Source organism: Symphalangus syndactylus, chromosome 16, assembly GCF_028878055.3.
Source record: "Symphalangus syndactylus isolate Jambi chromosome 16, NHGRI_mSymSyn1-v2.1_pri, whole genome shotgun sequence".
NCBI classification, from domain to species: Eukaryota; Metazoa; Chordata; class Mammalia; order Primates; family Hylobatidae; genus Symphalangus; species Symphalangus syndactylus.
In genome coordinates, this window is record NC_072438.2 from 50,218,432 (window position 1) to 50,231,326 (window position 12,895).

At 35.0% G+C, this 12,895-nt stretch overlaps 1 pseudogene; it reads left to right on the forward strand.

Moving 5' to 3' along the window:
- Nucleotides 1–10,085: 10,085 nt before the first annotated feature.
- Nucleotides 10,086–12,288, forward strand: LOC129464617 (piggyBac transposable element-derived protein 3-like; annotated as a pseudogene).
- The last annotated feature ends 607 nt before the right edge of the window (nt 12,289–12,895 follow it).

Below are 12,895 nucleotides of genomic sequence, written 5' to 3' on the forward strand. Positions count from 1 at the left end.
ACAAGACATAATGTGGATGATCTTGTAGGCCCCATAACATACAAGGCTGAATTTATCTAGGAGTGGTAATTAAACACAGAGACTATTTTCCTCCTTTTTCCTATGTATATTAGGTTTTTAGGACTGCCATAACAAAGTCTGTTATGCTGCCACAGAGTACATGGCTTAAAAAGGGAAAATTATTTTCTCACAGTTTTAGAGGATAAAAGTAATAGACCAAGGTGTTGGCAAGGTTGTTTGTTCTGAGGCCTCTCTCTTGTAATAGCTATCTTTTTCCGGTGTCTACGTATGGTGTCTCTGTATGTTCTTATTTGCCCTATTGGATTAGTCTTATTGGATTAAGACTCACTCTAAGCGCCCTATTTGAATGGAACCGCCTCTTTAAAGGCCTTGTCTCCAAAAAATCACATTCTGAGGCATTTCGTACCTTCTGTATATTAATTTTGTGAAGAAACACAATTTGTCCCATAGCACATGCCTACTTATTGCCCACCAAATTAGGGAGGAAAAATTCAGTGAGAACCATCATCATTCCTGTCAAGCTTGGAAATACTGAATATCTTGGAATAGTATCTTCTGTGATACTATAACCAAATGTGAAAGATCCACCTTCATCTAAATAAATAGCTATGTATAGACAAAATTCCTAATAGGCAGATTAAAAAAAAAGGTTTTTGCCTTGCCTAACACATGTAAACTTTATCTTCCAAGTCAAAAATAATGAAAGAGAATTTCTAGAGAAAGTAAAAAGTGTTTTATTGCAATATTGCAAATACATCTGAAGAGGAGAAAAAAGGATCTTTCATGAACTAATGAGGTTGCCTAGAGATGTACTATGAATAACCATGAATTGAACAATCAATTCCCAGTGTGTAGACAAGAAAGAAATATTTAAAATGACACTAACACTTCAATTTATCAAAGAGGAAGCAAATTCTATTTAAAAATTTTAAAATTATAATTTTTGGTTTTCAAATCATATTTTAAAATGTAGAATTACAGTTATCAATTTTAGCAGCTTGATTTTTCTTTCTTGAAAAGGTACTTCTCAGTTCTAGTGAAACAAAATTCTAGGAATGATTGAAATATGACAAAGCTTTTTCAGAGTTTTATGATTATTATAGGGTTATGATACTACTGTAAAAAAGCAAATAAGGATTTAGACAATGATGTTTTATGACAGCAAGTGGGTGTAAAATTTAGAAAAAATAATGTGAGTGAAGCTGACAGACTAGGTGACTTGCCTGTCTTTGTTAGTCCTCAGTGACAAACTTTGTGTAATTATTGTACATTTATCAGTCAATTCTTATTTTCCAAATGTTTTCAACCGTCTTGATTATTTTTGTTATTATTGCCTATCTATATTTCACTTTTTTCTCTTTATTTCTTGACCTCTTAATTCACATCCTGAAAGAATGGGAAAATACGAATCAGCAATGTTTGTAAGAATATTACCTTAGGCATTTTGATATAATAATTATCCATTTTGTTTGATGCTTTTAGTCATGTATTAAAAAGTATTTTAAGGTGGGGTGTGGTGACTCGTGCCTGTAATCCCAGTACTTTGAGAGGCCAAGTCGAGTGGATCACCTGAGGTCAGGAGTTTGAGACCATCCTGGCCAACACGGAAAAACCCCTTCTCTACTAAAAATACAAAAATTAGCCGGCATGGTGGCGCACATCTTGAATCCGGGAGGCGGAGGTTGCAGTGAGCGGAGATCGAGCCACTGCACTCCAGCCTGGGTGACAGACCAAGACTCTGTCTCAAAAAAAAAAAAAAAAGTATTTTAAATTTTCCATTGCTAATTATATCCAAGAAAGGGAGAATATTTTCCTTTAAAAAAAGACCTGTATATTAAAATTAATATTCCTCTGCTGAATTTGTACATTTGATGATTCCTAAGAGTCAAAAAAAAACTAAATGAATGAACATGGTATCTAAAAGTATTGTTCACTTTTACTAGCATAATGTCTATGTTTCACATTTTAAGGAAATAACTTTTTTTTAAACTGTACCTTACCTACTGGCTTATAGTAAGCTGCAGACATACTATATTTCACTTCATAATTTATTTTAACCAAAAGTGTTGATAGTATGTAAATGTAAGTAATTTATAGCTGCTAATTACAGAAGCCTAAAAAATAAAAGGAGCTTGAGAAGGCTAATGAGGAAAAACAGAAAAAAATATATATAAATAAGTGATTTTAAAATAAGAGAATGTAAAACAATGTAGTAAATATTCTAGGCTTTACAATATTTTGAATTCCAGCTACCTCTAACACCTTCAATATTGAAATTCCCATGACTCTTTCTGGTTCATCTGATTATAGATGATCTAATTAATAATAGAGCTCCTTTATACCACTGAGTATCTGTCTGTCAAGTGAAAGGATGATATAGGCAGGACAGGCAAGATCTTTGTTCTGAGCCTGCTCCACCGTGACCACACCTGGTTGACTTCCACTGTATTCATTCTCACAGCGTATACTGGGCCATGACCATATTATATTATACTTAGTCATGTGTCCATCTGTATTACTCAGGGTTCTTAGAGAAATGAAACCAATAGGACCTATACTGATATATAATATATTATATGTCATATTAGGGTTCTCTAGAGGGACAGAACTAATAGGATAGATGTATATATGAAGGGGAATTTATTAAGGAGTTTTGACTCACACGATCACAAGGTGAAGTCTCACAATAGGCCATCTGCAAGCTGAGGAGCAAGGAAGCCAGACCAAGTCCCCAAACCTCAAAAGTGGGGGAGCCAACAGTGCAGCCTTTGGTCTGTGGCTGAAGGCCCAAGAGCTCCTGGTAAAGCACTGGCGTAAAGCCTGAGAGCCCAAAAGCTGAAGAACCTGGAGTCCGATGTTCCAGGACAGGAAGCATCCAGCACAGGAGAAAGACGAAGGTGGGAAGACTTAACCAGTCTAGTCCTTTCACGTTCCTCTTCCTGCTTTTATCATAGCCACACTGGTAGCTGATTAGACAGTGCCCACACAGATTAAGGGTGGGTCTGACTCTCCCAGTCCAGTGACTGTAATGTTAATCTCCTTTGACAACACTCTCACGGACACATCCAGGAAAAATACTTTGCATTCTTCAATCCAATCAAATTGACATTCAGTATTAACCATTACATATGTAATACATTTATTATGGAAATTGGTTCTAGAATTTATGAACACCAAGAAGCCCCACCAGTTTGCAAGCTGGAGCACCAGGAAAGTTGGTGGCGTAATTCAGTCTGAGTCTGAAGGCCTGAGAGGCTGAAGGCATAAATCTCAGTCTGAGGCTAAAGGCCTATGAAATTGAGGGGGTGCTGCTGCAAGTGCTGGAGTTCAAACACTCAAGAACCAGGAGCTCTGATGTTCAAGGGCAGAAGAAAGTGGACCTCCTAGCTCAGGAAGAAACAACATACCCTTCCTTACCATGTTGTCCTATTCTGGCAGGCTCCCAAAGGACTGGATGAGGCCCACCCATATTAGTAAGGATAGACCTTCTTTACTCAGTTTACTGATTCAAATGCTACTCTCTTCCAGAGGCCCTCTTACAGAAACACCCAGAAATTATGTTTTACCAAATCTGAGTATCCCTTACCCTAGTTACATTGACACATAACATTAATCATCACAGTATTTATTTACAATATCTGGGTTAATAAGGCAAAGTTGCAGAATTTAAATGACTCAAAATTTAAGCTGTTTGCAACAGCCTTAACATGTCAGCATCTGAACCACTTCCGGAAAAAAAAAAATTAGATCGAAATCATGATTCAAAAAAGAAAGTGATTCATTTAACAAACCAGGGGCCAAGGAATATGGCAAAACTCAGGGAAGAAGAAACTCTTTATTGTATTAGACCAGGAAATGCTGCATAGAAGAGGCAGCATTTGAGTTGAACCATAAAACGTGGACTATCATAAAATTTTAAAATAAGTAAATGAATAAATAAACATTAAGATAGCTGCATTCTATTACCAGAAATATTTGTCAAGCCAGTTACTGCATTTTAAATGGAATATGAAGACAATGATGTATTCAGAAGCACACTGTGTACATTCATCAAGGGATACTCAGATACTGATTGTGCAGCTAAACGATATTCAGTAGATAGATAACAAAGTGCATTTTTATTATATATAGCAAATATATGTATAAGATGTATTACATTTTAGGTTGAATTTTCAACATGTATCGCTTGTTTTCACTATCATTTCATCATATATTTTAACCTCAATAAATCTCAATGTATGTTAGATAGCCTTTAAAATGTAGTTTTACCTAAGCAAGAAGATGGAATTTTCCATTTATATTGTTTCCTCTTGTTGAGTTACTATAATGGCATAATTTCAGAAGCAATTTCCAATAAAAGTATTCAGTATTATTTTATACATTTATGATAATGAGGCATAATTTTCATTAAACTAAATTACTAGGTCAATAATATTACTTCAATTTGCTATAAATACAGTTTTAGAATAACAGCAGGTACACATCAATTCTCAGAAAATTCATATGTGATGCTAGAATAGGAGATAAAAATTGAATGAAGTTGAAATTATTGTTATTTTTTAAGTAGCTTCTTTATTAACAGCTGTTCACTTTGAATCACAGTGTGTGAATATTTCATGTCCATAAATGAGCATTCTGTGATGAGAATGTGCTGGTGTTTCTATCCTATTTTCTGTATTACAAGTAATACATGGAAATTAAATGTTTCTTAGAAGTAAGTCCTACATTTTATTCTCTCACATAATGTTACTAAGAGTTATAACTTCTTCACAAGCATATATTAATATAATCATTATTTGACCTTGTTTGGTCATTTTAAAAGGAAAGAATTGCTGTAATGAAAGGAAAATTGTTAAAAGCTGTGTCACAAATACATCCAGATACTCAATGCTCACCTTATCTGTGTGGAATTGTAAGAATTATTTGCACATGAAAACTTTATATAGTAGATTTCAACTGATGGGAAAACGTAATTGATGACCTTGGTAATTGTATAAATATGCTAACACTTTTAAGTAATATTTGAAAAGGTTTTGTTAGAATTCTGGATGTATATTATTATAATGCCCGTTAACAGTTGGAATGTTGAATTAAATGTAGAATAATTAAATAGTAGGCCACATTTTGAAAAAGAAAGTATTAAGAGAATTACCATCTTAAATTGCTATGAATAATAATCCTGAGACATAGGCCAAATTTAAGGCAATGTTACCCATTCCATCCCCTAAGTTTTATTGAGTACATTAGTGAGTACATAAGTGTGCACAGTCAGGAAATAAACTATTCCTCCAGTGCCAGAGTGGTCAAGAATGACCATGTAAAGAGTGCCGTGAAACAGAATCCAACAATTTCCTAAGCTGGGACACAATAAATGTTTTCCAAGTGTATGCCTCAAAACAGAAAGCCCAATAGCCTCTTCCATAGTTGACTATGCTTAGAGGATTTTATGAGTCGTTCTTCTCATTTTATATCTGGTATCCAAAATTAGATGTGAGATCTCTCAAGATTTTTTTTTGTTTATGTACACCATTAAATGAAATAATCCACTCCAGCTTTGTATGGTGTGGATTACTCCACACAAAATGAACATATACGCACGGGTTATAGATACATATATACATGTTGATTTTGTGTGAAGTAAGGAAAATGTATTTCTACTTTGTTTGAATTGAGTATGGTCCTATGATAAAGAAAGAGGTGTACCATATTTGAGGAAAGAATGGTAAATTTCAATATCCAATTATATTCTCTATCTACTATTTACTTCTCTAAATCGATTATGTGATTTGGTTAAAAATAACTACCCAGTGTTGTCCATATTTTGTTTCTATAGTACCATTTGATTCAGAAGTCTATTTTATTGGACTAGATATTCAACACACACACCAACTTCTGCAAAATGATGAGTAGATTCTCTTGGCAGGCTTGCCTTGGTAGTTTTAAAAATGAATCCAGCCATTGACTGGTGTGTTTTAATTGCTATAATTTGAATAATTAATTCTATGTTTAGAAAATGAGTTCAAGGTGGTGTGTGATTAACCATGCTTAATGAAGTCATTACCTGATTAAATAGCATTTCACGCCCATGACTGATCATATCCAAATGCTAATCAATTTGATTTAAATTGTCTATATATATTTGAATTTGTTACACTTTTGTGTTACATCTGCTATGAAGGAAACTACATTAATATTCTATTATTGGTAATTGTTTATACTCTTGGATTTATCTTTACTAGAAGTAAAGATAAGGAAAAGTGTTTCAACTCCACTAGAAACAACATCTGCAGAGAATGTTCATGGCTTAGGAAATGATTTCATTTTGGAAAGCAGGGCTTTTAATCAAAGGGACTAGTTCCTTTAAGAAAGTTCTTTTTAATGATAAACCAGATGGCTAAATTTCTGAGGGGCTTTTTAACATATCAAGTCTACCTCTAATTTTCACAGGTAGGTAGGACATGTCAACCTTTCCATGCAGTTTTGAGAAAGTGAATGATTTTAAATAAAAGAAGTTTGAACTAAATTTAATAGTAGAATTCAAGAGTGTGAATAGATGTATTTTAGAAGATGGATACCAGCTGTTTTTCTTCTATACTAAGTATAGAACAAGATAAAATAAAATTAAACTAAGAAATTAGATATTCTGAGTTTTAGGATTGCTTTGAAAGCACAGATTAACTCTGTTATATACTAAAAATGGATTACTGAGATTGGGAATACAACACTTTTGTAGAAAATCTTAATATCTGAATAATTTCTAATGTAGTTTACTTATATAACTGCCCACGTGAAGTATATCAATACTTCACTTCTACATGAAATAGTCAAGAACTTTTCAAGGCTGCTTTATACAGCAAGTAAACATAGTGTTGTGAGAAAATTTTCATCTTTTCAAGGCAAAAACAAACTTCAGAGTAAAACAGGCCATTGTTTACACTGTGAACTCAGCTCTATTGACAAAGATCTCTGGCACTACAACAAATACATTAAGTTCATACATACATATGCATGCCCATATGCATCAATGTTCTTCCACTACACTTTGAAAAATGTGCTCCATTTTGGAAATTCTCACATCTGAGGATAATAGATTTTTCTATAGTTACTAGGAAACTGCTGCCAATTTCTGAATAATGCATGTAAAATTTTGAAATTTTAAAAATGTACAGACAAATCAGGGTGTGTATTATGGGATGTTTAGTAACATCTCTGGTCTTTACCTACTAGATGCTAGTAGCATCCCTGCCTTCACGTCATGACAATCAAAAATGACCACATACATTTTCAGACTGTCTTGGGAGGTGGTGGTGGTGGTGCTGACAAAATTTCACTCAGTTGAAAATCATTCAGATAACATTTAGATAATAAGTAATCTCTATCAGCAGCAGGTTTAGTTAATATTTATAAATATAAATTTATGACCTAGAGTTATTATATGATAATTAACATAAAAAAACTAATTTAGTCGTTTGTATATAAGACTACCCAAGAAATACCTTTATGAAAGTGGATAAATGCATTAATGAATTAATTAACATTAATATGAATAAATGAATAGAAGAAAAATAAAGTTACACTGAATATCATAATCTGAAGTCATCTTTAAAAGATAGTGATAAAGTTTGTATCTGTTGCTGTTTAACTCTAAAATGGATTTTCTTATGTGTTATTTAAACACAGATATAAGTCACATGCACATAACCACACTACCTTTTTAAATTTCCCTAAATTTTCCAAGTTTTCTAGATATTCAGAAATAGCAAAAATAATTTAAATTTTTTATCAGTGTTTTACATTTTCATTGTTAATTCATTTTTATAACTTTTTGCAACAATAATAAATTTGATTTTAAATCCTTTTCTGCTTTTTCTCTATTATTCCCCGCTTAGCTGTGGTTATTAATAATCTGAGGTACACATAAGTGACTAATAAGAATAGGAAGAAACTTTGATTAATTATTCTATGTGTGCCAACTTGTTTTTTAAAATCACATTTTTTTCCATCTGTCATGAGTCTAAGCTTCTACATTTGTATGACTTTCTTTCCTAATGGCTTAGAGAAGATCCTATCAGCTGGATGTGGTGGGTCACACCTGTAATCCCAGCACTTTGCAAGGCCAGCATTGTAGGATTGCTGGAGCCCAGGAGCACAGAAGCCCAGGAGTTCGAGATCAGCCTAGGCAACATGGCAAGAATCCCTTTATATTAAAATATATATAAGATTTGCTTTAAAAAAAGAAAAAGAAATAATAATAATATTATATTCATGTTTCTTAAAACACCCAAAGGTGACATTCTAACTGACTGAACTGACTCATAGTAAGAGGAGTGTTTCCTACATGAAAGTACATGTTACCAAGGAAATGGGAGACAGTTAAAAATATTTAAAGTTTTTTGGTCTCTTACATCACATTAATCTACTTAAGAAAATCTGGGTTGTATGAGATAATTATCTTTCATTCTTTCTTTTATAACAGAAACCATTAATAATAAGAATGGCTTTGAAACACTGGAGAGCAGAGCTTCAGAGTGAGTAATATTAGTATCCATCTTCCAAAGCTATAGTAGTTTAGTTTTGCACTGGAATTACCCTAAATAAACGAAACGGACATTGAGTTCTTTTTGAGAATAATAGATTTTCTTTCCTGCATATTTCTTATCCACAGTAACTTCTTTGACTTCCAGGTTAATTACTTGTTATTTCTGCCTACTCTTTACAGTCTCCTCTTCAGTCACGATGAACATTACGATAGGCAGATTCCAAGATGGCTCCCAAGATGCTACTGCCTGATAGACATACCTTTTATAATCCCTTTCCTTGAGTGCAAGCAGAGCCTGTGAATATGATGGAACACCTTTCCCTTGATTATGTTGCATTATATGGACTAAGGAATTTTTCAGACGTAATGAAGATCCCTAAACAGCTAAATTTGAAATAAAAGGGAAATAATATTATCTTGGATAGACCTGACCTAATCAATTAGTTCTTAAAAGAGATAAGTAGCAGCATAAAATGCTCTGTTCCTGGGATGAAGAAAGGAAGTAGACATATTATGAACCAGTGGACTTTCTTCTGGAGAAAGTTACATAGCTAGTACCTAAAGAGTGGCCTCTGGGAACTAAGAGTGATCTCCAATCAAAGCACAGCAAGAAAACAACAGTGACTTCAGTCCTCCAACCACAAGAAACAAATTATACCAACAACCTGAATGAGATTGAGAGAACTCCAAGCTAATGATGAGACTGCTGCCACTGCCCACAACTTGGCATAGCCTTGTTAAACCCTGAGCAGTAAACCTATCTCAGACATCTGAGCTACAGAAACTGTGAGATGATAAATGAGTGTGGCAGTCAACTGCAAAGTTTGCACGAACTTTTTACCCTGCAACAGAATATTAATACATACTTCTGGTAATAAAATGGTGCTTTAGAAGCAAGATAAATCTACTCCTTCCTACAGAAAACCAAAAACAAATATATAACATTGACATTATCACCAGATATGGCAGAACTCAAATAAGAGGATGAGATCGTTCCCAGGCCACAGAGAAGCGAAACATCTGAGGAGAAGGTAAGAAAATCAAACTTCCACATATATGACATCCCTCCCCGCAATCTGCCCTGGACCAAGCATATGAAAAAATTTCCCTGAATAATAGCGTCTATACTGGAAAAAGTGAACAACCAGCTACTCCACTCGGGAGGCCGAGGCAGGAGAATCGCTTGAATCCTGGAGGCAGAGGTTTCGGTGAGCTGAGATAGTATCACTGCACTCCATGGGTGACAGAGCAAGACTCCCTCTCAAAACAAAACAAAACAAAACAAAAACCCACAACAAACAAAAAAAGACAGGTACATATAACTTTACTGAACTACAACCTATACTAGTAATTTTTTGTTACTTCTCTACTCACTTTGCTATTGTGCTGTGAAAAGAAAATACCGAAATTATTACTGTTGCATTAGTCATGGGTTTGACATTTTTCGCGTTCTATTTTTGGAACACTAGGCAAAACCACTACCACTAGGACTAATAATACCTTTTTTTTTCATTTTTGTCCCAAGATGCTGCAAACTCTAAGTTTACATGAAACAATTGACCTTTTAGAGACAGATAACAGCAAGTGCTATAGTGACACAATCACCTGAAAATGCTACAGCACCTGTTTCTGATGAGGACTCAGGAGACAAAGAATGTGGAACAAGAAATAATCCACCAGGTTCTTTGTTGCGTGCAACTGCATATCTTATTCAAGATGGCTCTGATGCTGGATCTGACTGAGATGATCCCTCATATGCACCTAAAGATAACTCTCCTGTTGAATTTTCATCTACATCTACTGTGCAGCAACCTCCACCATCAAAGAGGAGGAAAGTGACCAAAATTGTTTGCAAATGGATAAAAGATGGCCTAACTGTGCAACCCATAAGAGGTAGAGTTACAGAACCACCAAACGATTTCTTCACCAAAATGAGAACTCCCATAGAAATTCTTGAGCTTTTTCATGATGATGAGGTTGTTGAATTCATTATCAAGGACTCCAACTTATGTGCTCGAAGTGAGGATGTCTTGGCTTAACTACCTCCAAATTCAAATCTTTTCTGGAAATTATTTTTCTGAGCGGTTACATCTCAGTTCCTAGAAGGCATGTGTTTGGGGAACAAAGAACAGATGCGCATAATGTACTGGCATAATGTACTGCCATGAGACGTGACTGTTTTGAAACTACATTTTCTTTTTTTTTTTTTTTTTTTGAGACGGAGTCTTGCTCTGTCACCCAGGCTGGAGTGCAGTGGCACAATCTCGGCTCACTGCAAGCTCCGCCTCCCGGGTTCATGCCATTCTCCTGCCTCAGCCTCTCCGAGTAGCTGGGACTACAGGCGCCCGCCACCACGCCCGGCTAATTTTTTGTATTTTTAGTAGAGACGGGGTTTCACCGTGGTCTCGATCTCCTGACCTCGTGATCTGCCCGCCTCGGCCTCCCGAAGTGCTGTGAAACTACATTTTCTAATTTGCATGTTGCTGACAATGCAAATTTGGATTCAGTGGACCAGTTTTCCAAGTGGTGATCTCTCGCAAGCACACTCAATGAGAGATGTATGAAATTTGTTCCAAATGAAACATATTTCAGCTTTGATGAATCCAGGGTTCCTTATTTTGGTCGTCAGGGGTGCAAACAATGTATTTGGGGAAAGCCCATTCGGTTTGGCTATAAGATTTGGTGTGGTACCACATGTCTGGGCTACATTGCTGGTTTCAGCTTTATCAGGGTAAAAACCCTGATACTAAACATGAGGAATCTGGTGTTGGTGCATCACTTGTCCTTCAGTTTGGTGAGGCAATTACAGAGACACACCCTGGACAATACCATCTTGTATTTGATAGCTTTTTCACCAGTATTGCACTTCTTGATAAACTCAGTTCAATGGGACATCAGGCAACAGGTACAGTGAGAAAGTATCGCATTGACAAGGTTCCATTGGAATCAGATGTAGCTCTAAAGAAAAAAAGATAGAGGCACATTCGATTATTGAATTGATGGCAAAGGCAATACTGTCTGCAGGTAGAATGATAACAGTGTTGTCACTATTGCCTCATCTGGTGCTGGTATTGATCCCCTGTGTCTTGTCAGTTGTTATTCCCAGAAACTGAAAAAGAAGATCCAAGGTCAGCAGCCAAACATGATCAAACTGTATATAACCAGTTCACAGGAGTCCTACGCAGAGCAGATGAAAACATTAATAAGTATCAGGCATCAATCCGTGGAAATAAATGGTATCAAGCCCTCTTTTGTTGTGTTTCAAATTGGTCTTACAAAATGCTTGGCAATTGCATAAAGCATATGATGAGAAGCCAGTGGATTTTCCGGAGTTTCATCGATGTGTGGTACGCCATTATTTGAAGACCCATGGTCATCGTCTAGAACCTGGCTGAAAAAGAAGACCTTCTCAGAAGCATAACACTGACTCATATTATGACGGCATAAATCACGGGATAGTCAAGCAGGGAATGCAAATGTGGTGTGCTGAGTGTCATAAGAACAACACTTTTCAGTGTGAAAAATGTGATGTTGCCTTGCATGTGAAGCATTCTGTTGAATATCACACTGGACAGCAGTTTTCACCACCCCCTGAGACAAGAAACATGATTTTATACGTTACGTACAATGTAGCAGGGATTTTGCCTAGTGTTCCATTTTTTGAATGCCACATAACTCAACAATACAACATAATAAAAATTTTTCCTTTTCAAATTCTTGTTTCTTGAACTTTTCTAGGTAACATATATGAATTTCATGCCCAAATTTAAAAAATTGCAACCTCAGGCATAAATGGGTTAATCTATTCAGGATTTGATAGTTCAAATTATAGTAAAATGTTCACCTGGAGAATTTTAAAATATATGTGAACAAAAGCAAATATAAATGCTGTAACAGAAATTGTGTCTTTTAAATATGAAATAAAGTTAGAGATCATTTGAGTTAACGATATCTGTAAAAATATTTAAAAATTACAGAATTGCTTCTTAATGTATTTCTATATTAAAATAGAGATACAAAATACTACCTGACAAACTTCCTTTTGAATTCATATTAAACTACTTTTTTCCCATTTCTGCTCAAAAGTTGTTTCCAGAGAGGTCTTCTCTGACTATGCAATATAAAATAAAATGCCATCTCTGCAGTCCCCTTTCATTTAAGCAGTTTATTTTTTCTCCAATTACTCTTATAAGCATCACACATATAAAATACTTTACTTTCTTTAATCTGTCTCTTCTTACCAGAATATAACTCCATGAGGGCAGAGATTTTTACTCATCAAATAAACAGTACCAAAAATATCTGGTATGCCACAAATTTTTGAGAAATGTGTAA